At 38.4% G+C, this 27382-nt stretch overlaps 1 long non-coding RNA gene and 1 pseudogene across 1 annotated transcript in view; one reads left to right on the top strand and one right to left on the bottom strand.

Moving 5' to 3' along the window:
* Pes1-ps3 (pescadillo ribosomal biogenesis factor 1, pseudogene 3) overlaps positions 1–5617 on the bottom strand; it is a 10059-nt pseudogene extending 4442 nt beyond the window's left edge.
* The window catches only part of LOC134480982 (uncharacterized), a 61360-nt gene extending 40540 nt beyond the window's left edge, over positions 1–20820 (top strand). The window contains exon 3 of the long non-coding RNA XR_015633040.1: positions 20691–20820. This is a non-coding gene — a long non-coding RNA (uncharacterized LOC134480982). The remainder of the gene's footprint in view (positions 1–20690) is intronic.
* The last annotated feature ends 6562 nt before the right edge of the window (positions 20821–27382 follow it).

Raw genomic sequence — 27382 nt, 5'->3', positions numbered from 1 at the left:
CAAATAGTAATACCTGACTTCTTTGCCAATTTGTATTCCTTTATGTCCTTTTGTTGTTTTATTGCTCTAGCTAGCACTTTGAGTACTATATTGAATAGATAGGGGGAGAGTCTGCATCCTTGTCTTGTCCCTGATTTTAGTGGGATTGTTTCAAGTTTCTCTCCATTTAATTTGATATTGTCCGTTGGTTTGCTGTAATTTGTTTTTATTAGGTTTAGGTATGGGTCTTTAACTCCCATTCTCTCCAATAATTTTAACACCAAAGGGTGTTGTATTTTGCAAGTGCTTTTTCAGCATCTAAGGAGATGATCATGCAATTTTTTTCTTTGAGTTTGTTTATAGAGCAGATTACATTAATGGATATTCATATATTGAACCAACGTTTCATCCCTAGAATGAAGCCTGCTTGATCATAGTGAATTATTTTGTTGTGTTCTTGAATTTGGTTTGCAAGAATTTTATTGAGCATTTTTGCATCGATATTCATGAGTGAAATTGGTCTGAAGTTCTCTTATTTGTTGGGTCCCTGTGTGGTTAGGTAATAGAGATACTGTAGTTTCTTAGAATGAATTAGGTTGTGTTTCTTCTGTTTCTGTTTTATGAATGGTTTGAAAAATATTGGCATTAGCTCTTCTTTGAAGGTCTGGTTGAATTCTGCACTAAAGCCATCTAGCCCTTAGCTTTTACTGGTTGGGAGGGTTTTTAATGACTTGTACTTCATTTACCTGATCTTGATTTAACTTTGGTATGTGGTATCTATCTATAAAAGCATCCATTTTGAGATTTTCCAGTTTTGCTAAGTATAATCTTTTGTAGTAGGATCTGATTTCTTTTTCATTTCCTCAGTCTCTGTTGTTATATTTCCCTGTTCATTTCTGATTTTGATAATTTTGATACTGTCTCTTGATCCTTTATTATTTTGGCTATGGGTTTATCTATCTTGTTAATTCTCTCAAAGAAACAGTTTTTGGCTGTGTTGATTATTTGTGTAGTTATCTTTGTTTCTATTTGGTTGATTTCAGCCCTATTTCCTGCCATCTCGTTCTCTTGGGTGTGTTTGCTACTTCTTGTTCTAGAGCGCTCAGGTTTGCTGTTAAGTTGCTAAAGTAGGATGTCTCGTTTACTAGGGCACTTAGTGCTATGAATTTTCCTCTTAGCACTGATTTCATTGGGTCCCATAAATTGGGGTATTCTGTGTCGTCATTTTTAATAAATTCTAGAAAATCTTTATTTTTTCTTTATTTCTTCCTTGAACAAGTTATCATTGAGTAGAGACTTGTTCAGCTTCCATGGATATGTGGGTTTTCTGTTTGCTTTGTTGTTATTAAAAACCACTCTTAGTCCCTGGTAATCTAATAGGATGCATGGGATTATTTCAGTTTTCTTGTATTGGTTGAGGATTGTTTTGTGATCAATTATATGATCAATTTTGGAGAAGGTTCATAAGGTGCTGAGAAGAAGGTATATTCTTTCGTTTTAGGGTGAAATGTTCTGTAGATATCTGTTAAATCCATTTGGTTCATAACCTCTGTAAGTTTCATTGTGTCTCTGTTTAGTTTCTGTTTCAATGATCTGTCCATTAGTGAGAGTAGGGTTTTGAAGTCTCCCACTATTAATGTGTGGAGATCAATGTGTATTTTGGGCTTTAGTAAAGTTTCTTATATAGATGTGAGTGCCATTGCATTTGGAGTGTAGATATTCAGAATTGCAACTTTTACTTTGTGGATTTTTCCTTTGATGAATATGAAGTGTCCTTCCCCATCTCACTTGATAGTTTTTGGTTGAAAATTTATTTAATTAGATTATAGGATATTGGGACAATTTGCTTGGAAGACTTTTCCAGCCTTTTACACTTAGAGAGTGTCTATCTATGTTATTGAAGTATGTTGTTTTTATGCAGCAAAATGATGGATTCTGTTTTTGTATTAAACCTGTGGGTTTGTCTTTTTAGGTGAGTCATGTCCCTTAATATTTAGAGATATTAAAGACAGATGATTGCTAGTTCTTGTTATGTTTGTGTTCTAGGTAGCATTATGTGCATTTGATTCTCTCCTTTTGGTTTTGTTGTGAAATGATTACTATCTTGTTTTTTCCAAGGTGTAGGGACCCTCCTTGTGTTGGAGTTTTCAAAGTCCTCTATAGGATTGGGTTGGTAGACAGATATTGTTTGAATTTGTTGTTTCCTAAAATATTTTGGTTTCTCCATCTATGTTGACTGAAAGTTTTGCTGAGTATAGTATCCTGAACTAGCATCTGTGTTCTCTTAGAGTCTGCATGACCTCTCTCTAGGCTTTTCTGACTTTTAGTGTCTATGATAAGAAGTCTGGTGTAATTGTGATACGTCTGCCTTTATATTTTACTTGGCCCTTTTCCCTTGCAGCTTTTAATATCCTTTCTTTGTTCTATGCATTTAGCATTTTCATTATTATGTGATGAGATAATTTTCTTTTCTTGTCAAATTTATTTGGTGTTCTATAGGCTTCTTGTACATTTATGGCCATCTCTTTCTTTAGGCTCAGGGAATTTTCTTCTATAATTTTGTTGAAGATGTTTTTGGGTCCTTTGAACTGGAATTCCTCCCTCTTCTCTATTTCTATTATTCTCAGATTTTGTCTTTTCTTTGTGTCCTGGATTTCCTGGATTTTTTTGGGTTAGGAATTTTTTATGTTTTGAACTTTCTTTAATGATTGTTTCAATATCTTCTAAGGTATTTTCTACCTCTTATATTCTATTGGTGATGCTTACATGTGTAATTCCTGACCTCTTTCCTAGGTTTTTACATTTCAACAGTTGCCTTCATTTGTGTGTTCTTCATTGTTTCTACTTCTACTTTTAAGTTTGGACCACGTTCGGTTTCTTCACCTGTTGACTGAGTTTTCCTATATTTCTTTAAGGAATTTATTTATTTCCTCTTTAAGGACTTCTACCTCTTTACCTGTGTTTTCTTGTATTTCACTCAATGAGTTTGTTATTTCCCCCTTTAAGGACTTTATTATCTTCATGAAATAGGAATGTATATCAGCTTCCTGATTTTCAGGGATGTTGTTGTATTCAGGACTTGCTGTGGTGGAAGAACTGGGTTCTGATGATGCCACAGTATATTGGCTTCTGTTACTTTTGGTCTTATGCTTGCCTTTTGCCATCAGGTTATCCCTGGTGTTTGCTGGTCTGGGTTTCTCTGTCTTGAGCCTGCCTATTGTGTCCCTGGTTTGCTTCAGGTTTCCTGGTAAGACTGTGGTCCTGGCTGTAGCAGACCTCCTGTGGGGTCTTAAGATTGTGTGGTCTTCAGAGGGACAAGTACATGGGTGACCTGTTGCTCTGGCCACAGTGGCTGTTCTGGGAGGCCTGCTGGGAGGCCTTCAGACTCTTGGATCTTCAGAGGAACAGTCAAGCTGTTCTCCTGTGGGTAGTTGTTCTCCTGGGAGGCCTTTGGACATGGGATCAGTTGCCCTGTATATAGAAGAGCCAATGGGAGGTTTTCAGACTACGGTATCAATTGCCCAGCCACCCTGCATGGAGCTGAATGTTTGTGGGATCTTCAGAGAAGCTGACAAGCTGGAATCTGCCCAGCAAGCAGGTACCAGCCAGAAGTGGAATGGAATCCATGTGTTATGGCATTTGTGAGGTGATGGGTTCTGAGTCCACTGGGCTCTTTGTGATTCCCAGCAGCTGTGAGCTGCTTACAAGTTGCCCTGCACGCAGTGGAATTCCTGACATGCCTTTAGGATGTGGTGTCTTGGGGGAACAGAAGATGCTGGCCAGAAGACTGCCCTCTACCCTTTTAAGTAGCTTCTTTACTGTACTATTCTTGTAAGTGTTGGGCATGTCCTATATCTCAGATTCATTCTGCCAAGTCTTTCTCTGATTCATCACTTCATCTGCTCCTCAATTAGGTGTCACTTTTAAACATAGTTACTTCCATCTACAAACCACCAGTAACATACATTGTTTAGGATTAAAGGTGTATACTAAGAGTATGTCCATTTTTCAGCCAGATTATAATGTAATCTAGGAGGAAGTATGTGTATTCCATCCCTATCACATAAATCTAGAAGTCTTTGGTTGTGGTACCTTGCCAGAGCAGCCCTGTTGCTGGATGGAAATTTCATCATAGGGAATTACTACAATAGCTATTCCCACAAAGAACCCAACTACTTTTTGAGAGCAGTGTGACTGCTCATAAGATGTTTGTAAAATCTTCTATAGTCTTTAACAATGTAAGTATCTTCCCATAGATTGCATTGAGGTTATGGCACTGCATAACTTTGACTAGACACAAGTAATTTTCTGCAGGCAGTTATCATGTGCCCCATGTTTGCTTTAAAAATCACTGTGTAAAGGAAGCTCAAATTTTCATTCATTTGTGTCCTGATTTCTGAGATAATAGGTGTACTTGATCATACAAGTTTTGTATTCCACTATGGATCAAATCCAGGGCTTCATCATGCTCATCAATGAGACATGAATTCTGCCACCATATTTCTCTTCTTTTCTGTAGACATGCATTGGTATTTTGTATTTATGTTTTATCAGCTGCTTGGGTGTTGTTAAATGATGTCTATTAGAAGACTGAAAGTACTACACATACTCTGTCTGCAGGATGCACACTGGCTGTCTAGATTTGAGAATTATATGTATGTGCTTGGCCCATTGTGGACTGGCACTAGAGCAATGTTGTCAGAGTTCATGTATCATAGATGAGCATGATGAAGCAAGTTTCTTGTGTCTTCTTCCCGCTGCAGAGCCAGGAGCTTTAGCTTCTCGGGTAGAATGTAATCTCCTTTCTTCTCAGACATGAAGGGTGAAAGGTAAAGGAGGAGCTGGGCATTCACATAAACATCTACTGAGGCTGTACATAGTACCTGCCAATGAAGGGGGTTTGCTGCCCCCGCCAGTCAACAATCTTGTGGGTGATGCAACAGTCTGTGATGTCATATGTGGCTCTGATGCTCAAAGATTTGTCCCAGGATACATTCCCATCAATACTTCTGATGATGAAGGCTAATACTTCACAGGGCACCTCTCAGTTCAGGAAGAACTTCAGGCCTTCAGAGAGTTTCTTGTGCTCTTCTTGTGCTTTCAGCTCTTTCCTTCAACCTTCCTCCTACGCTGTCACCTCCCTGTTGGTAGAAAACTCATCAGTCTCATCCTCATCTATAACAAGTACCACCACTCGAGTCAGGGTGGCACTGAGGGCAGCCAGTTTCTTCATAGAACTCTCAGAGTCAACTGCAAATTTGTCTTTGCTGACCTTTGTCTCTGCTTGGGCTTGACCTTTAAGCTTGGGTGTGGAGTGAAGTTTGAGTGACTGGTAGAGGCAGATATTGAGAAAGCCAAAAAGTGGTGTAGAGCTCAGTAAATGTGGCCATGACCCTAGTCCACATCTGTTGGATGATTATGGGAGAAAGCATAGGGTATAATCCATATGCTGACCCAGCACCTCAGCCTGATAGTAAATGCCTTTAATGGACAGGTAGACCATGTACAGGGACCTGGCAGTGATGACTTTGTGCAGGAACTCCACAGTGAGCCGGTGGCACAGCTGAATGGTTTGTACAAGGCACTTTCCTGGCCGAGGGAAGATGGATAAGAGGAAGCACATTGACAAGGTATAATCAAGGTCCCACAAAACATCCCATTCCATCCCAACACATCCCTTATTCTATACCCCTTCACGTAGAAACTGTACTGTGGTTCAGTAATTATTAGCATCCGTTAGACATTATAATTATAAATTATTCATCATTAGTATTTAACAGGTACTAATGACTTTTATTATAAATGAAAATTATGGCATATTTTTCTGAATAATATAGTCAATGTACATGTGTTTTGAAAGCAGCTTCTGACATAATGTATTAACTCACGAGTTGGTAGCATTTAAATAATATCTTATTGATCAGCAATAAGGATGATCTCAGGTGAAGCATTTTTAGAGATATTTTAACAATTTTACAAGCAATATTTCTCCAAAGACTAAATTTCTCTGTAACCAAATATATCTACTTATTCATTCATTTATGTTTTACATTGTAACTATTAGTCTATTTATCTACTTAATTGTCTGTGCCTTTCATTTCCATTGAATAATACTATGAGTTTCCCCACCATGGTGACAATCAAATTTAGACATTTCTATTTAAGTAATACTTGAGAGTATGAACTACATACATATATGTACTTACACAGATACATGTGAGTATGATGATTAGAAGGACTGATCCTGCATAAACTGGTATTAAGAACATATGCAATACGTCAGAGCTGTGCCCTTATTAACAACTTTTTGGAGATAAGCTATGTCAATCACTTTTTATATTATGATAGAGACACTATTACCAAGTCAACTTGAGATGGAAGAAAGTGTTGATTTGGCTCCAGAATGTTACAGTCCATAACCATCATGGTGGGGAGCATGGCAGCAGAGAGGCAAGCATGGCTCTTGAGTAGTAGCTATCTGCTTATTTCTTGAGAAAATGAGGATTAAGAATCAAAGACCTGGTTAACTGGGAATGGCAATGACATGTGCTCAGAGCCTGTCCCCATTGGTATACATTCCCCAACAAGGCCACATCTCCTACACACAAATACTTCCAAAAACTGGGAACCAGGCATTCAAATATATGTGTCTATGAGGGTCACTCACATTCAAACTACTACAATCCCTTAGTTACTAATTTATCTTCATGTAATTGGCTTTCAGGTGATGAAATTTACCCCCTGATTATTCCCTTAAGCCTATGTGTAATTATATACATTCCTATGATGAAATTCAGGGGCATTCTGAGATGTTACGATCACATTATGACAAGTGGATACATAAGCTAATCTATCATTCAACATAGAGAACACTTAAGGCAGGTGTCTTAGTCATCGTCTCTCCATTCACCTGAGCCCCACAGATGGATGCAAGCAATCTGGGTCCTTGAGTATCTTTGCTCCTGTGGATCACTACCCATCTCGGCAGTGCATCTCTCAGCTCTATCATGGCTCAGCTCTCACCTTGCTTCTTTCACAAGTCTTAGTGACACTTCATTTCCTCTATTTTGGATGTCAGGAGCCTTGAAGCCTCTCACACAGATGCCGACCACCACTAATGGAGGCATTTACAAAAGTGAACTGTCATGCGATCACCACTCTCCATTTGAACACATTTTAATAAGTTATTGTTAAGGTTTGTATATTTTAATTCATATAAATTTATTGTATATGGGAAAAGTTTTAGAGATCATAGAATAATAATTAAATATTTGGATAATTTTAGAGCTTAAACAGTTGTCTGCTCTAACAACTTGAGGCCAGTAGTTTGGGAGTTAATACAGCTGGTATTTTTCTTTCTTTCTTTCTTTTTTTTTTTTTATTAACTTGAGTATTTCTTATATACATTTCAAGTGTTATTCCCTTTCCCGGTTTCCGGACAAACATCCCGCTCCCCCCTCCCCTTCCTTATGGGTGTTCCCCTCCCAACCCTCCCCCCATTGCCGCCCTCCCCCCATAGACTAGTTCACTGGGGGTTCAGTCTTAGCAGGACCCAGGGCTTCCCCTTCCACTGGTGCTCTTACTAGGATATTCATTGCTACCTATGGGGTCAGAGTCCAGGGTCAGTCCATGTATAGTCTTTAGGTAGTGGCTTAGTCCCTGGAAGCTCTGGTTGCTTGACGTTGTTGTACTTTTGGGGTCTCGAGCACCTTCAAGCTCTTCCAGTTCTTTCTCTGATTCCTTCAACGGGGGACCTATTCTCAGTTCAGTGGTTTGCTGCTGGCATTCGCCTCTGTATTTGCTGTATTCTGGCTGTGTCTCTCAGGAGCGATCTACATCTGGCTCCTGTCGGTCTGCATTTCTTTGCTTCATCCATCTTGTCTAATTGGGTGGCTGTATATGTATGGGCCACATGTGGGGCAGGCTCTGAATGGGTGTTCCTTCAGTCTCTGTTTTAATCTTTGCCTCTCCCTTCCCTGCCAAGGGTATTCTTTTTCCTCATTTAAAGAAGGAGTGAAGCATTCACATTTTGATCATCTGTCTTGAGTTTCGTTTGTTCTAGGGATCTAGGGTAATTCAAGCATTTGGGCTAATAGCCACTTATCAATGAGTGCATACCATGTATGTCTTTCTGTGATTGGGTTAGCTCACTCAGGATGATATTTTCCAGTTCCAACCATTTGCCTACGAATTTCATAAAGTCGTTGTTTTTGATAGCTGAGTAATATTCCATTGTGTAGATGTACCACATTTTCTGTATCCATTCCTCTGTTGAAGGGCACCTGGGTTCTTTCCAGTTTCTGGCTATTATAAATAAGGCTGCGATGAACATAGTGGAGCACGTGTCTCTTTTATATGTTGAGGCATCTTTTGGGTATATGCCCAAGAGAGGTATAGCTGGATCCTCAGGCAGTTCAATGTCCAATTTTCTGAGGAACCTCCAGACTGATTTCCAGAATGGTTTTACCAGTCTGCAATCCCACCAACAATGGAGGAGTGTTCCACTTTCTCCACATCCTCGCCAGCATCTGCTGTCACCTGAGTTTTTGATCTTAGCCATTCTCACTGGTGTAAGGTGAAATCTCACGGTTGTTTTGATTTGCATTTCCGTTATGACTAAAGATGTTGAACATTTCTTTAGGTGTTTCTCAGCCATTCGGCATTCCTCAGCTGTGAATTCTTTGTTTAGCTCTGAACCCCATTTTTTAATAGGGTTATTTGTTTCCCTGCGGTCTAACTTCTTGAGTTCTTTGTATATTTTGGATATAAGGCCTCTATCTGTTGTAGGATTGGTAAAGATCTTTTCCCAATCTGTTCATGCCGTTTTGTCCTAACCACAGTGTCCTTTGCCTTACAGAAGCTTTGCAGTTTTATGAGATCACATTTGTCGATTCTTAATCTTAGGGCATAAGCCATTGGAGTTTTGTTCAGGAATTTTTTTCCAGTACCCATGTGTTCCAGATGCTTCCCTAGTTTTTCTTCTATTCGTTTGAGTGTGTCTGGTTTGATGAGGAGGTCCTTGATCCACTTGGTCTTAAGCTTTGTACAGGGTGATAAGGATGGATCGATCTGCAATCTTCTACATGTTGCCCTCCAGTTGAACCAGCACCATTTGCTGAAAATGCTATCTTTTTTCCATTGGATGGTTTTGGCTCCTTTGTCAAAAATCAAGTGACCATAGGTGTGTGGGTTCATTTCTGGGTCTTCAATTCTATTCCATTGGTCTATCTGTCTGTCTCTGTACCAATACCATGCAGTTTTTATCACTATTGCTCTGTAATACTGCTTGAGTTCAGGGATAGTGATTCCCCCTGAAGTCCTTTCATTGTTGAGGATAGCTTTAGCTATCCTGGGTTTTTTGTTATTCCAGATGAATTTGCAAATTGTTCTGTCTAACTCTTTGAAGAATTGGATTGGTATTTTGATGGGGATTGCATTGAATCTGTAGATCGCTTTTGGTAAAATGGCCATTTTAATATATTAATCCTGCCAATCCATGAGCATGGGAGATCTTTCCATCTTCTGAGGTCTTCTTCAATTTCTTTCCTCAGTGTCTTGAAGTTCTTATTGTACAGATCTTTTACTTGCTTGGTTAAAGTCACACCGAGGTACTTTATATTATTTGGGTCTATTATGAAGGGTGTCGTTTCCCTAATTTCTTTCTCGGCTTGTTTCTCTTTTGTATAGAGGAAGGCAACTGATTTATTTGAGTTAATTTTATACCCAGCCACTTTGCTGAAGTTGTTTATCAGCTTTAGTAGTTCTCTGGTGGAACTTTTGGGATCACTTAAATATACTATCATGTCATATGCAAATAGTGATATTTTGACCTCTTCTTTTCCGATCTGTATCCCCTTGATCTCCTTTTGTTGTCTGATTGCTCTGGCTAGAACTTCAAGAACTTAGTGAATAAGTAGGGAGAGAGTGGGCAGCCTTGTCTAGTCCCTGATTTTAGTGGGATTGCTTCAAGTTTCTCTCCATTTAGTTTAATGTTAGCAACTGGTTTGCTGTATATGGCTTTTACTATGTTTAGGTATGGGCCTTGAATTCCTATTCTTTCCAGGACTTTTATCATGAAGGGGTGTTGAATTTTGTCAAATGCTTTCTCAGCATCTAATGAAATGATCATGTGGTTCTGTTCTTTCAGTTTGTTTATATGATGTATCACGTTGATGGTTTTCCGTATATTAAACAATCCCTGCATGCCTGGGATGAAGCCTACTTGATCATGGTGGATGATTGTTTTGATATGCTCTTGAATTCGGTTTGCCAGAATTTTATTGAGTATTTTTGCATCGATATTCATAAGGGAAATTGGTCTGAAGTTCTCTTTCTTTGTTGGGTCTTTGTGTGGTTTAGGTATAAGAGTAATTGTGGCTTCGTAGAAGGAATTCGGTAGGGCTCCATCTGTTTCAATTTTGTGGAATAGTTTGGATAATATTGGTATGAGGTCTTCTATGAAGGTTTGATAGAATTCTGCACTAAACCCGTCTGGACCTGGGCTCTTTTTGGTTGGGAGACCTTTAATGACTGCTTCTATTTCCTTAGGAGTTATGGGGTTGTTTAACTGGTTTATCTGTTCCTGATTTAACTTCGATACCTGGTATCTGTCTAGGAAATTGTCCATTTCCTGAAGATTTTCAAGTTTTGTTGAATATAGGTTTTTATAGTAAGATCTGATGATTTTTTGAATTTCCTCTGAATCTGTAGTTATGTCTCCCTTTTCATTTCTGATTTTGTTAATTTGGACGCACTCTCTGTGTCCTCTCGTTAGTCTGGCTAAGGGTTTATCTATCTTGTTGATTTTCTCAAAGAACCAACTTTTGGTTCTGTTGATTCTTTCTATGGTCCTTTTTGTTTCTACTTGGTTGATTTCAGCTCTGAGTTTGATTATTTCCTGCCTTCTACTCCTCCTGGGTGTATTTGCTTCTTTTTGTTCTAGAGCTTTTAGGTGTGCTGTCAAGCTGCTGACATATGCTCTTTCCTGTTTCTTTCTGCAGACACTCAGCGCTATGAGTTTTCTTCTTAGCACAGCTTTCATTGTGTCCCATATTTTTGGGTATGTTGTACCTTCATTTTCATTAAATTCTAAAAAGTTTTTAATTTCTTTCTTTATTTCTTCCTTGACCAGGTTATCATTGAGTAGAGCATTGTTCAATTTCCACGTATATGTGGGCATTCTTCCCTTTTTGTTATTGAAGACCAGTTTTAGGCCGTGGTGGTCCGATAGCACGCATGGGATTATTTCTATCTTTCTGTACCTGTTAAGGCCCGTTTTTTGACCAATTATATGGTCAATTTTGGAGAAAGTACCATGAGGAGCTGAGAAGAAGGTATATCCTTTTGCTTTAGGATAGAATGTTCTATAAATATCCGTTAAGTCCATTTGGCTCATGACTTCTCTTAGTCTGTCTACATTTCTGTTTAATTTCTGTTTCCATGATCTGTCCATTGATGAGAGTGGGGTGTTGAAATCTCCCACTATTATTGTGTGAGGTGCAATGTGTGTTCTGAGCTTTAGTAAGGTTTCTTTTACATATGTAGGTGCCCTTGTATTTGGGGCATAGATATTTAGGATTGAGACTTCATCTTGGTGGATTTTTCCTTTGATGAATATGAAGTGTCCTTCCTTATCTTTTTTGATGACTTTTAGTTGAAAATTGATTTTATTTGATATTAGAATGGCTACTCCAGCTTGCTTCTTCTGACCATTTGCTTGGAAAGTTGTTTTCCAGCCTTTCACTCTGAGGTAGTGTCTGTCTTTGTCTCTGAGGTGTGTTTCCTGTAGGCAGCAGAATGCAGGGTCCTCGTTGCGTATCCAGTTTGTTAATCTATGTCTTTTTATTGGGGAGTTGAGGCCATTGATATTAAGAGATATTAAGGAATAGTGATTATTGCTTCCCATTATATTCATATTTGGAAGTGAGGTTATGTTATTGTGCTTTCATTCTCTTTGTTTTGTTGCCAAGACGATTAGTTTCTTGCTTCTTCTAGGGTATAGCTTGCCTCCTTATGTTGGGCTTTACCATTTATTATCCTTTGTAGTGCTGGATTTGTAGAAAGATATTGTATAAATTTGGTTTTGTCATGGAATATCTTGGTTTCTCCATCAATGTTAATTGAGAGTTTTGCAGGACACAGTAACCTGGGCTGGCATTTGTGTTCTCTTAGGGTCTGTATGACATCAGTCCAGGATCTTCTGGCCTTCATAGTATCTGGCGAGAAGTCTGGTTTGATTCTGATACGTCTCCCTTTTTATGTTACTTGACCTTTTTCCCTTACTGCTTTTAATATTCTTTCTTTATTTTGTGCGTTTGGTGTTTTGACAATTATGTGACGGGAGGTGTTTCTTTTCTGGTCCAATCTATTTGGAGTTCTGTAGGCTTCTTGTATGTCTATGGGTATCTCTTTTTTTAGGTTAGGGAAGTTTTCTTCTATGATTTTGTTGAAGATATTTACTGGTCCTTTGAGCTGGGAGTCTTCACTCTCTTCTATACCTATTATCCTTAGGTTTGATCTTCTCATTGAGTCCTGGATTTCCTGTATGTTTTGGACCAGTAGCTTTTTCCACTTTACATTATCTTTGACAGTTGAGTCAATGATTTCTATGGAATCTTTTGCTCCTGAGATTCTCTCTTCCATCTCTTGTATTCTGTTGGTGAAGCTTGTATCTACAGCTCCTTGTCTCTTCTTTTGGTTTTCTACATCCAGGGTTGTTTCCATGTGTTCTTTCTTGATTGCTTCTATTTCCATTTTTAATTCCTTCAACTGTTTGATTGTGTTTTCCTGGAATTCTTTCAGGGATTTTTGCGATTCCTCTCTGTAGGCTTCTACTTGTTTATTAATGTTTTCCTGTGCTTCCCTAAGTGTGTTCATGTCTTTCTTGAAGTCCTCCAGCATCATGATCAAAAATGATTTTGAAACTAGATCTTGCTTTTCTGGTGTGTTTGGATATTCCATGTTTTTTTTGATGGGAGAATTGTGTTCCGATGGTGCCATGTAGTTTGGTTTCTGTTGCTTGGGTTTCTGCACTTGCCTCTCGCCATCAGATTATCTCTAGTGTTACTTTGTTCTGCTATTTCTGACAGTGGCTAGACTGTCCTATAAGCCTGTGTGTCAGGAGTGCTGTAGACCTGTTTTCCTGTTTTCTTTCAGCCTGTTATGGCGACAGAGTGTTCTGCTTTCGGGTGTGTAGTTTTTCCTCTCTACAGGTCTTCAGCTGTTCCTGTGGGCCTGTGTCTTGAGTTCACCAGGCAGCTTTCTTGCAGCAGAAAATTTGGTCTTACCTGTGGTCCCGAGGCTCAAGTTTGCTCGTGGGTTGCTGCCCACGGGCTCTCTGCAGCGGCAGCAACCAGGAAGACCTGTGCCGTCCCTTCTGGGAGCTTCAGTGCACCAGGGTTCCAGATGGTCTTTGGCCTTTTCCTCTGGCGTCCGAGATGTGTGTGTAGGGAGCAGTCTCTTCTGGTTTCCCAGGCTTGTCTGCCTCTCTGAAGGTTTAGCTCTCCCTCCCACGGGATTTGGGTGCAGAGAACTGTTTATCTGGTCTGTTTCTTTCAAGTTCCGGTGGTGTCTCAGGCAGGGGTCCTGCTGCTCCTGGGCCCTCCCCCACGGGAGCCCAGAGGCCTTATACAGTTTCCTCTTGGGCCAGGGATGTGGGCAGGGGTGAGCAGTGTTGGTGGTCTCTTCCGCTCTGCAGCCTCAGGAGTGCCCACCTGACCAGGCGGTTGGGTCTCTCTCTCACCGGGTCTGGGAGCAGAGAGCTGCTGTGGGCCAGGATCTGCGGGTGTGGGACTTCCGGTAAACACAGAATGTGCCCGGTCCTAGAGAAATTCTGCTTCCGTGTGTCCTAAGCTCACCAGGCAGCTTTCTTGCAGCAGAAAAGTTGGTCTTACCTGTGGTCCCGAGGCTCAGGTTCGCTCGCGGGGTGCTGCCCAGGGGCTCTCTGCAGCGGCAGCAACCAGGAAGACCTGTGCCGCCCCTTCTGGGAGCTTCAGTGCACCAGGGTTCCAGATGGTCTTTGGCTTTTTCCTCTGGCGTCCGAGATGTGTGTGCAGGAAGCAGTCTCTTCTGGTTTCCCAGGCTTGTCTGCCTCTCTGAAGGTTTAGCTCTCCCTCCCACGGGATTTGGGTGCAGAGAACTGTTTATCTGGTCTGTTTCCTTCAGGTTCCGGCGGTGTCTCAGGCAGGGTTCCTGCAGCTCCTGGGCCCTCCCCTACGGGAGCCCAGAGGCCCTATACAGTTTCCTCTTGGGCCAGGGATGTGGGCAGGGGTGAGCAGTGTTGGTGGTCTCTTCCGCTCTGCAGCCTCAGGAGTGCCCACCTGACCAGGCGGTTGGGTCTCTCTCTCTCATGGGGTCTGGGAGCAGAGAGCTGCTGCGGGCCGGGCGGTATTTTTCATTTAATCATATTTTATAATTGCTCCTGAAAAAAAGTATATCCCACAATTGACCTTTGCCAAAATCCATGGACATCTTAAATTAAAAATGATCTTAATGTTACCATTTATAGTTGCAGTCACTTTATCAGAAAAGCTGAACATTACAAGGTCACCATAGATGTGCTAACACAAACTCTTTTAGTCAGTGAGTCTATAATAGTGGTATACATGTGCAATACTAAACTCTACTAGGCAAAAATGTTTCCCTTGAAAGTATTGCTTAACAATTATGAAACTTCTGAAAATTTATGTTGGAACTAAACAGTTGAGTGAAGAGTGATGGAGCTAATAATTTATTATTGAAGGTTTTTTACAAATATACATATATGTATACACATACATATATATATGAATGCTTACACTTTGGTAGTATGTAAATGTTAGAAATATCACTTTAATATTTCTATTTAGTTATTTGTAGTTATAGAATTGTGAATAAATATGCAAAGATAGTGAAAAAATAAAATATGATGTTGTTAGACATAAGGTTTATACTTAGATAATTGATAATAGATAGATAAACAATAGATAATTGATAATAGCTTGATATATTGATAGATTTTAGTTTATACACATATACTCCCTTATCTAAACTGCTAGGACCAAGGTACAATAATAAGGTTTGTATCAATAAGCTTATTAAGTTTTCCTCTCTTTATTTTATATTATTCTCCAGTAAAAATAAGTCATTCTAGCATGAAAGAGAAAACTGTATAAGTTGGATATAGAAACTAATAGAACAATAGAATGAAAGAAAATACTGCTTTTTAAAAAAGAGTTATGTGAAGTTGACACAGAAACCAATTGTGCTTCTAAAATACTTATTGTACTTCTTGTTAGAAAATAAATGTTTCACATATAAGTATGACTGGTTTTTCTTAAAGTCAGAAAGATTACTAAAATAAACAAATAGAATTATATTGAAACCTTCAGGACTGATATGGAAACACAGCATTAGCATAAAATGCTTATTGTTGGATAATTAGATGAAGAAATAATTATTCATATATGCTAGTATACATAAAATATACAGCCGAGTTATATATTTAGTATTCTACTAATCAGTGTCAAACATGTCAAACTGTCACTCATGGATAGCAAACCACAACATTGATACTTAATTTTAGACTCCTACATCATTATGGGAACAGAGGAAAAATGAAGACATTAGGAAAAACTTATTTAGGAAAATGCCTTCTGATTGATTGCTTAGTCATAGGCTGAAAATCACTCAGTATTTTTATTTACCGTTTTAAGAAACTGAATACATCTGAAATTATCAGAAAGATGTGTTTCCTAGCTCTGAAAGTAATTATCCTCGGAACAGTTCTTAGTTAATTAAAAAGAATAAAAAATAAAAGCTTCCTGCCAAGGATCGATAATCACAGAAAGAAATTAATAATATTCAATTTCTTGTTAACTACTACACAAGAAAATGAGAGGCATTAGAACTCAGCAGTAATATCAGTGTTGACTAAAGGAAGAATAGTAATAAGGGATAATTTAGAAAATAGAGTTAAGAAAAGGAAATTGTTTCAGCTGTTATGCTTTTCACTTGCTTGATATTATCTGTGACTTTTTCATTTCATTTGTTATAAATAAGAACAGCTGAAGCTGTAATTGTGTGTTTGTAGGGAAATAACTCCATTTATAAATTTTGAAATGACAGTAGAGCCATTCATGTCTCTGTAAATTGCCATGTAGAGGAATTTGAATCCAACGACATGGCTACTCTGACTGGAATGGACACAACTTTAATTTGAGGAGACAGGCAAGCAGTTCTCTGAGTTCAAGGCTATTCTAGTAGATAGTAAGTTCCAGGTAGAGAAAAGCTTAGGTATATGCTTGGTGGTACAAGCCTTTAATTCCAGCATTCAGAAATTCAACTCAGTCAGTCAGCAAAAAAAGCAGTGCAATGGACTTGAGTTCAGTTCCATTCGGTGCAGTAGAGGCAATTGAAGCCAGAGAATAAGAAGGAGCCAGAAGATTAGAACAAATTGCTAGAGACATTTTGAGGCCAAACAGAGCAATTCAGTAAGAAGGTAAGAGAAGCCTGATTGAATCAGCCATCTTGAAGAGGAGTTTGACCCAGAATGGCTTAGTTGAGCCAGCCAACCGGAGCTCAGAAAGAGTTAAAAAGGATGAGTTGATTCAACAGTAATCCTTCCATGTGATAAATACTGACTGAGTAATACTGTTTCTAGTCTACCCATTGATTGAAGCAAACCAGCCAATACAAACCTGAACACAGACATGCAGTGGCTATCTATAGGCTGACAAATAAATTATTACAAGAAAACAGAGAAGAGAGTTAAAATAAACCAAATGTCCACTAACTTTGTGATCCCTTTTTGATTCTCATTTCTTTGTTGTTTATTTCTTTGGCTTTAAAAAAATATAATCCTAAATCTTCAACTAGTGTGAAGGAGTACCTTCAGATACAGGGATAATAACAAAAAGGTCCTCTCCTACAGAGGTAGAGATTTAGAGTGACTCCTCATTTCAGTGAAGCTTACTAATGAATGAAGTGACACAGTGATAATTGTGGTGTGGGTGAGACTTCCCTCTTCCAAGATAACTTGTTTATTGTTCTTATAATTCTTCAGATCCCGTTGATGATAGCACAGTAGGTAATAAGCACAACTACAGAAAAAGAGATGCTGACTTCACAGAACTGGAGGTGGGGGAGGGTTGGGAGGGGAACACCCATAAGGAAGGGGAGGGGGAAGGGGGATGTTTGCCCGGAAACCGGGAAAGGGAATAACACTCGAAATGTATATAAGAAATACTCAAGTTAATTAAAAAAAATGAAATAAATGTTACTTTTCAATTCAGATTTTTAGGATCCAGAAATCTCCCCATGAACCACAGGTATGCAGATCTTAATCAGACAGGGATAGTATATTATGCATTTGCCCTAGGACTAATTGATCAGGAATGAGGAATGTAACCCATACCCAGGAGCTAGATTCTGACCCTATGCCAGAATCCTACAGAGTGAGTGTTTAAGACTGAAATCCACAAACATCTGTGCCATGTAATTCCACCAATCAGGATTTAGAGATAATTAAAAAGTTATACATTTGCCCTGTTCCAATTGGTTGGGTGATTTAACTGTGGCGGTACCATTTGACTTGCCCAATATTCATGTCTTACGTTGCCAAGCAGGATGTCAGTTACCCATGAACATGTCTCTTTATGTCAAGTAGGATGTCAATTTCAAGAGAGGTCTTGAGAACTTAAAACTTTATTCAACCCCTATTAAAAATAAAGTTTCACTTAGAATGTCTTTTTTATTTATTTTTTAATATTCATTTTATTATTTATTTATTTATTTGTGTATATGTATATTTTGTATCATTTTTACATTTTATTTTTCTTGGATATTTTATGTACTTACATTTTAAATGTTATCCCCCTTTCCTCCCTCTTCTATACCCCCTTTCCCCTCCACCTGCTTCTATGACCTACCCACTCCAACCTCAACACCTTGGCATTCCCCTACATTGGGAAAATGAGTCTTCACAGGATCAAGGGCTTTTCCTCCTATTGATGCTGGACAATGCCATCCTCTGCCACATATGTGGCTAGCGCCATGGGTCCCTCCATGTGTACTTACTGTTTGGTAGTTTAGTCCCTTATATTGGTGAAGGTGTCTCTCTTCTCTTGGGGTACATTCCAGGAGTAGCTTATGGAAGAAAAAAACCCCATAAAGTATAGTGCTGAGGAAGTGTTACTGGACCCCGAAAGACCAGTGAGGAGCTGATCCGATTTAATCACATAATGGCCTTTATTTACAATCTTGATTTGGGCTCAGTCCACTGCTGACCCTGTAGGACAGTTTTGGTGAAAAAGAGCCCCGAACACTTAACAGTAGGCCAAGGTTTTATAGAAAGTTGCAAGCGAGGGGTGAGCATTTCTAGTCTTTGCTTCCCCTCTACATTGGTGATTGATAGGCCGAGGGAAGCTTGTAACCGAGGGTGCTAGACACAGGTTTTTTGGGTTGTTGTTGTTGTTGTTGTTGTTGTTGTTGTTGTTGTTGTTGTTGTTGTTGTTGTTTGGGGGGCGATTAACCTGGATATTCAGGTCTTGTTGGAGTTAGCCTAGAAACTGGAGCTAGGCTCATGGTTTTTTTGGCGGGTAACTTGGAAACTGTTGCTAGGTTCAGGTCTTGAGTCCAGTCTTCGGGCAGGTTCTCTAAGACGGAGTCTGAACCTAAAAATGAGATCTCTTAAAAGCTCATAAGTAGGTGCAGGAAGTGCTACAGTGGGGTTGGTTCAGGCCCAGGCTAATTTTGGCTAAGTTTACCAACACTTCTATCTGACATCTATTGTGATTGGTTTCCAAGAACACCAAAGCTTAGAACATAATAGAATATGACATCAACTCAGGGATAAGAAATTTTCCCAATAACAGCACGTGAGAAAGTTTCATTGCAACAGCATTAGATTGCCGGCTGCAGGCATTAAACAGAATGACTACAGTTATGCTAGACTCCACAAGAAGAACTACAAATAAATTGCTTTTCAATTTGGTCTTCTTTATTCTCTTACTCTACTCTGCACACTATCCAAAAGAGAACACAAAAATCAAGGATATTTCAAAATTAGTGAAAAAGAACCTGTGAGTGGAAGAGTGAAAAATCAATGAATGTGAGATATTAGAAACATATTAAAATGTAAGAGAGACTAAGCATTTAGAAACAAGGAGGCTCCCCACTCAATCCAAAAGAAGTAAGAGGTTTCTTTTCTTACTCCCTTTTTCAGTACCATCTTGGGAACCTTTGAGGGTTCCATGAGTTGAGACAGGAAAAGAAAGCATATATACTGATTTGCAATGGAGAAGTAGAAGTCTTGTTTTCCCTCAGAGAACATAATACACTATTAAAAATTTCAAATGCCACAAATAAAATCCCCCCAAAACTAGTAAGTAAATATATGTAATTTAAAAAAGTAATAGCACAATACAATCAGCATACATATAAGACATTTTTAGTATGAAACATCAGCCAGGTCATGGCCAGCAGTAACATCCACTCATTGACAGTGAGAATGCACAGTGAATAGGCATGAAAGGAAGAGAAAAATGTTTTCTCAAGGAATTGTCTAAGATCCTATGAGAAGATCTAGAAGATTTTTGTCCCTCTTTATTTTAATTGTTTGTTTGTTTTTCATTTGGTTTTTATTGGAAATAAAAATCTTCTGTTATACAATACATTCCAATCACATATCCACCCTCTTTACTCCTTCCAGCTTACCTCCATATTCCCTCCTTTCCAGATCCACTTTCCTCTGTTTCTTCTTTAGAGAACAGCAGACCTCCAAAAGACAATGTCTAGACAGGATAAAACAAGATACAATAAGACAAGGAGAAAACCTTCAGATTGAGACTGGAAAGGGCAATCAAATAGAAGGCAGAGTTACAAGTGTAGGCAAAAAAGTCAGAAATATAGCCTTTCCCATAGCTAGGGGTGTCAGAGAAACACCAAATTCATAGTCATAGCATATACACAGAGGGCCTGGTACTGATCAAGGCCTTCCCATCCTGGTACTTATTTTGACACTTCAGTCTCTATGAGTCCATGGGAGTCTTGCTTATTTTATTCAGTAAACCATGTTCACCTGAGGTCTTCCAACCCCTCTGAGTCATGCATTCTATTTTTCTTCTCTTCTTGGGGATTTCCAAGGACCTCCCCAAATGGAGACTTCCAATTAGCCTCTCTCTCTCTCTCTTTCTCTCTCTCTCTCTCTCTCTCTCTCTCTCTCTCTCTCTCTCTCTCTCTCTCCCTGCATAATGTCTGGCTGTGAGTTTTTATATTTGTTCTTTTTTTTTTTTCTTTTTTCTTCCAGGGCTGGGGACTGAACCCAGGGCCTTGCGCTCGCTAGGCAAGCGCTCTACCGCTGAGCTAAATCCCCAACCCCCTTTATATTTGTTCTTATATCTTGTCAGAAGAAGCCTATCTAAAGGTTACTGGACAAGGTTTCAATCTATAAGAATCACCACATATCATTAGAAATCATTTCACTATTTGATTTCATTAATTTTGGCAATTGTGTTTGGTTGAAGCATCCAGTTTATACCTCCTGGCCATGAAGGCAGTGTGTGGCAAGGACTTCCTTTCATGCTATGGGTTTCAAGTTAAACCAAATACTGGCGGGCCACTCTCACAAGTTTGGTACAAGCATTTCTCCAGCACATCTTGCCCAAAGGACAGAATGTTGGTCAAGGGTTTTGTGCTAAGATTGATATCAACGTGTTTCTTTCCATATCCTGCAGGGTACCTTTTTATACCAAGGAGACTAGAATGTAGGAGTGAAGGCTCCAAGTGTACATCACCTCAACCTATGTTCAATGAACTGCGTGGAAGTTGTCCTTAGCAATGATGTTCTCCTGTAAGTTTTGCAAGGTAATCTTTTTTCTTTTAGCTTAAGTTTGAGTTATTTTAGGAACTTCATACAATCTCTGTCATTAAAATAACTCAAGGCAATTTAAAATGAAAATAAAATACATCGATGTCTATAGGAATCAGCAAGGAATGAATAAAAGAGAAAAGAAATTTTATAACACTAAATGTATTCTTTATGACATTTTGATGGTTTATATAAATTCTATTTGTTCAAATTAATAGCAGGAAAATTCAATGTTTTATCATAATTTCAACTGTGGCCATGATAATATTTTGTGGTCATTTGTTGTACCAAGTGTGTCACTCCTTTAGGAATGATGACAATGTGAGGTGTTTTGTGGAAAGGAAAACTTGGAATACATGGGACATCTCTTGCATAGTTTTTCTTTTACATACATAGATTTACTAAAAGTAAAACTATTAAATTCAAGAAAAAATATCACATACAGTATTTCTGGTATCATCCAAAGATGAAACTAGCTCTTAACAGTCACACACATAGGATAGTCTCTAATCAAACTATATATTTTTGAGATTAAGTACGGTAAGGGTCCCTAACACAAAGGCCTTATAATATGTGCAAAATAAAGCTAAAAGGTAAAAATCTGGATCATACTATTATATTTGCTTATTCTACTGAAAGGTAGAAGTAGAGGATGTTAGGATGACCAGAAACCAAGAAACGCAGAGCTCTCGCCCCCAATAAGCTGCTGAAAAGAGTTGAACTACTCCCAAATTTAACACAGAAGACTAAAGACTTTCTGGTGGGTATAGAAAGAAAAGTATTTGTTTCTTTTTGTTTGTTCCCTGAGCCATTTGAGATCAGCAGCAAATAGAACTATTTTTCTTTGTAGAAGACAGTTTCTCACCTGATCTCAAAGTCGTTTACTTTGTCTTCCTAGCAACAGTCCCCTTAAGGAAGAAGCTAAGTACACTGGAGGTGTCTAGAATAGAAGGAAGTAAATCATTCATAAATTATTTCAGTATCAGGAGTCCAAATCACTGTGCCTAGTTAATAGAAAGATTTGGATTTATATCCTGGGAAAATACTGAGGATTTGATGATATGAGGACAAGGACATATCCAGAACAGGGAAGAAATAAAAAGAAGCAGGGGTGAGTCTTAAACATAGAAAATCTAGAAATTTGTGACATTAAGAAAAGAGGCAATAAAGGCCCTAACGTAAGCAATCAGCATTAACTATTCTTTCCGTTCACAGCAGTGGCACGGGGGCATTAGGTGAACTTAACTCAGAAAGCTAGTGTCCAAAAAACTCAGTGGAAATCAAAGCCATCAAGAGCCACTGACTTTCAGTTCCTTGTCTCATAATTTCAAATACTGAAACTCACATATCCCAGGTGAGGTTTAGAAAGAATATTTCATTATAGAAAGCTTAAGAAAGTAAAGGCAGAGATAATCTACAACAAATGCAGGGGCCAGGAGTGGGATACAACTCATCCTATTGCCTTGGACTTAATGGAGCTTTACTGAATGAAGGGAGAAAGCGTTAAAGTGGTCAATATAATTTCCATTCCAGCTGTCCAGGTGTCCAGGCACCCTGTATTTTTTTGTCATGCCTGAAGTATGTTATTCAGGAAAAGTGTATTCATTTAGCGGAAGAGGAAGAAACAGACCATCCTACTGAAATCACCATACTTCAACCTTGACAAATTCAGAGACATTTTGTCTTAAACACATTTGTTATCTCTGGCCTTCAGTTAGGGCTAGGATTTCAGGTCCAAGTATAATTCTAACTTTAGTCAAGAAAACAAACAGAGACAAACATACAAACAAATAAACAAAAAAACAATACTAAACAGGTCATTTTTGGGGGGATCAGGTATTGAACTCTAAAATTTCATTGGGGATTTCTCTCCCCTGTTCCCATCAGGAGACCTATTTGTCTCTTCTATGCTAATACACAGTCCTGATAGTAGGTAGTTTTAGCCCGTAAAAGTGGTGCTGTAACTCATAACTCCACTGAACGCAATCTTAGCATGCAATAAAAGCAATTTCCAAGTTAAGAAAGTAAAGAAGCAAATATGATTTAATGTTTGGTTGCATTTCCACTGGAATGCATTATGGGATTTACTACATCATCACTATAGGTCCCATTCTAGCAAATGAGACATTAGGTGATGGACCAGCTGCAAATGGAAAATTGCTAATGTAAACCCAACATTTGCTGTCAGCAGGTGGGTAAGGATTTATGTGGTGTAGCTATCCTATCTCATTTCCATTTTCTTGACTGAGTAGATAATTTGCTGGCAAATTAGAAACTTCAGTAATGGTAGCATCCTTCTACTATCAGGTATGGCTTTATTATGCAGACAAAATTCTGGATTTCTTGTCAAGTAAAGTTTTACTTCTGTGTGGAATTTTACAGTAGTCAGCCCTTTCAGGAATCATAAGATATATGGATGAGAGAAATATGGTAATGACATTAAATTCTCAGAAAAAATAAATAATAAAAAATATACAATCCCCAGGGTTGTTTCTGCAGCTGAAACTAATGTGGCTGGGATGAAGACATTTTAAAGTTTCCTTAATTTATGTCTCAGATTTTTAAAACTACAGACAAAATTTTATCTAAGAATCTTATGTTAGGAGAAGCAAAACCTGGCCTATTCAGAAAGGAAAATTTTCTCTGGGAAAGAGTTATTACATAGTATTGACAACTTTACGAACCAACCGGATAGAGATATTTGAGCCTATACAACGATAAGCTGGACTAGACTTTATGAGACATGGTTTATATATATAAAAGCTGGCTCTACCTCTTCTCCGGACCCTATAGATAAGTAGTTTTTAACTTGTAGGTTGCAATCCTTTGAGCAAGCCTCTATCTCTAAAATAATTTATATTATGATTCATAACAGTGCAAAGTGACAGGTATGATGTAGTAACAAAAATAAATTCACAGGGGTCACCACTATGTAAGAAACTTATATTAGGTTTGCAGCATTAGAAAGATTGAGAACTCCTGTTACAGGTGGGTTTTGGGAGTGGTCATTGGATCTATTTGTCCTATTTTCAATGTGAGCACTTTTATAATTTCTACTTTTCTGTTCTTGGCTATCAATTTGGACATTTTGCGTGGTTAGTGGAAAATGAAGGTGCACACTTTGATCACTGGGGCACAAGGTGCAACACCAAGTTCTTTACCACTATTGCCCCAAAAGGAAATTTAGGGATGGCTTATATTTTTGAATGGTAGGTATGGAAGCAGATGAATTCTCTGTAACTAGTGGTCTTTCTAATTAAGATCTATAAAGGAAAGGCAAGTATATCACTGCTGGATGTAAGGAAAAAAGAACCCACCTGCTGCTCAGACTACAGTGCCTTATAGCAGCCTTTCCCCTTACACAGACCCCAATATACAACCTACTGAGACATTACGAATCCTTCCTAACAGACTTCCAAGTGCCAGGCTTTCTCAGCTGGAGAAATGAGTTTATATCAAAGGAAGTATTGATGCCCAATTATCTTTCCTTCCAGCGCTTTACTACCTCTTCCTAGGAATCAGAACACTGTGCTACAGGCTTCTGCTGTGAAACTATACCTGGCCATAGAAAGCTTTAGAGAGACTTATTTACGTGCAGTATCGGTACGGATTTGCTGTCTGCAGAGCCTTCACCGTGCTGGCTCTAGTGTGGAGACAGAAGCTTTCCTAAGAGACCCTGTCATGCTGTCACCTACCTGGCTCTCTGTCCATGGTATTAAATAAATGGTAGTCTAAAGCCAAATTTTATGTTTTGCTGCCAGTACCACATCCTAGACCTAAGGACTGATTCTCCTATAAAGAAAATCTTGGTAACAAAGCTGTTTCTCTCTGAGACATGTGACAGCTCCTTCCCTGTAAAGTCATCTCTGTAGAATCTGGAGTATTGGTCTCTTTAATGTGATGGAAATCCCTTTGGAAGTAAAAGAGAGAGGAAAGGAAACAAGACAAAACCACCCCAAGTGATATCCGCACTAGTGAATTTCCTGTTGTTGCAAACAAATTGATAAGAATTAATTTATAGTTTCAAAAGTACAAAGTACCAGGGTGATGCATTGTGATCCCATCTGACTGGGAAGGCATGTGTCAAGAGCAGGAATATTGCTGCTCATCTCCCATCATCAGTGAGGAAGAAGTGAGCTGTGAGTGGAGTTGAGGTGTCAAACTTCCAGGACCACCTGCAAGTACTCACATCTGCTACCAATACTTTATCAAACAAAGATCCATCGTCGGAGCTCCTGTGTTTAGTCCCATGAACTTATAGCAGACATTTTTATATTGAACGTCATCAGCCTCACCCTCTCAAATGGTAATTATACAAACTATGAATTCAACAGAGTTTATGTTTCTGGTCATTAGCATATTCATAGGTCTATATAGAAAATCAGCATTCCTAGGCACTACTCTACATTTCTCTATAGTATCTGAAAAAAAATCATATTCTTTGGGTCCTCCATGTCCAAATCAATATCATCATATTCAGTATTTGATGATTTGATTAATCTGAGACTTAGTTTTATCTATGAAACTTCTGAGGGATTTATTCTCATGGTAGCTATATAGCAGTCAAAGATAATATTCTCACTTCACACAGATTTCAAGATCTGATAGAGGGTTTTTACAGGTGTAGTTTTTCTCCTGCACTTAGAAAAGTCTAGATTATCACTTTAATGTAAACCACTTTGGGGATGTGAACTTTAGAACCAAAATAAATTGTAACTGCTGGTAGAACTGTCTAGGTTACACACTGGGTCCTTCAACATCACATTTCTGATTAAATCTTAATTCACAGTTGTTATTCAATGGTTATCATTACATGCTTGATTTGTGTCTTATGCTTAAATCATACCTTTTTTTCATTTATCTTGCAGGGGCTTAGTATAATAAGCATGTAACAAAAGTATCAGAATTAATCTATGCCATGTTTTGCCACTCTAGATAATTCTTAACCTGACAGTAGTATACTTCTGATTACAAACATGGCTAAACAACATGTTTTTCTAAGGCAATTATTTTAGCTCAAGGGCAATGGCACCTGAATATAAGTTTTCTCCAGGTATCCTGCTATCTTGTCTAGTTCTGTGAATAAGGAAGACACAGAATATGTTGTCATGCTGTTAGTTAACTGTGAATCAAAATCAGAATTCAAACAGAATCAACTTTACTCTGCAAACCAATCACCGTTTGAAGACATTCCAAACACTAGTCCAAATACTAGTTTAATTAATTTATTAAGAAGATGACGAAAACCTAAAGGAAATTGTCATTTTAAGTTTGATCTTTGGTCTGGCCTAAGAAGAAATATTAAAGTTAGCCCCAAAAGGAAAAAATTGGACATAGTTCTGGAAATGTTATAAACACAGAATTTCTAGTGATCTCCAGGTTGATGCACATAAGTTTCCAAGTATGGAATTAGGAAACTATTCAATGAATGTTGTCAACATGAATGACCATCCAAGAATTGTTTTTACAAGTTTGTGGCTCTTACTAGTTTGTGCTCACTTTCCTTTTATTTTCTGTGGGTGTCTTGTTTAGTATAAAGCAAAACTTATTACAAGAGCACCTGATTTCAGTCTCAGGTCTCTGGATCCACCAAAGGTCTACCAATACTGTGACCCAAAGCTCCCAAAATAAATTATGTCACTAATGTATCTAGTGGGACCTAGGGCACCGAGGCAAGGTCTCTGGATTAAACATGATTAGAGAATGCTTTCAAGAAGGTAAGAACAAAGGTCACGAAACCATGAGACAATCTTAAACTGTTTACTACATAGATGACTATAAGAAATATGCATGAAGCTACCTCTGAAAATTTTGCATTCTCTTTTCCAGCTATTTTTAAGAATGGTGGTTTTGCTGAACACTAATGACCACAAGACAATGTGCTTTACAGACTATGTATCAGTATCTCAGGAAGGAGAAGATTTGTAGAATGGAAATTCATGCTATTTTGAATACATTATTAAAGATAATATTTTTCTCCTGCTTTCCACATATTCATTTATATAGACCTTGTTAATTTTTAAAAATGTATTGTAATAAACAACAAGAATTTAATGATCTAAAGCTGCAACAGTTGTCCTGGCTCTTGAGCTGAGTATTTATTAAACCCTTGAGAGTAAGGAGGAGACAAGAAAGAATCCATCTTTTCCTTCATAAAATCCAGGTAAATGCTCCTTTAAAAAAATGCCACATATGTCCTCTTGGTCTAGGAACTGGCTTCTGTCATGTAAAACATACCACATTTTCTTTAAAGAAGTAGCTAAAATAAAGCAAAAAAATGTTCATGCAAACAGTAAATTATTCCTTGACAGCATTTGGACTAGACTTGTGTTCTTCTCAATTTCAAGAATAGCCTAGGCTTTCCTTTTACGGAGTAAAGAACATTTTGCAAGTTGGAGCATGTTGTGTCCTGTCTGAAAAATATATGAAGAATTGTTTTCTTAGTTCATTGTTAAATATTAAAGCAAAGAGACAGAGGTAAAGTCATTGACGATTTTGAGGATATTGGTTAAGACCCTGGGAGGACAGCCAACCTGAGCATACCAGGTTGGCTTCATC

This window comes from Rattus norvegicus, chromosome 11 (assembly GCF_021556685.1).
Source record: "Rattus norvegicus strain SHRSP/BbbUtx chromosome 11, alternate assembly SHRSP_T2T, whole genome shotgun sequence".
NCBI lineage: Eukaryota > Metazoa > Chordata > Mammalia > Rodentia > Muridae > Rattus > Rattus norvegicus.
This window is presented reverse-complemented; position numbering and strand designations above follow the sequence as displayed.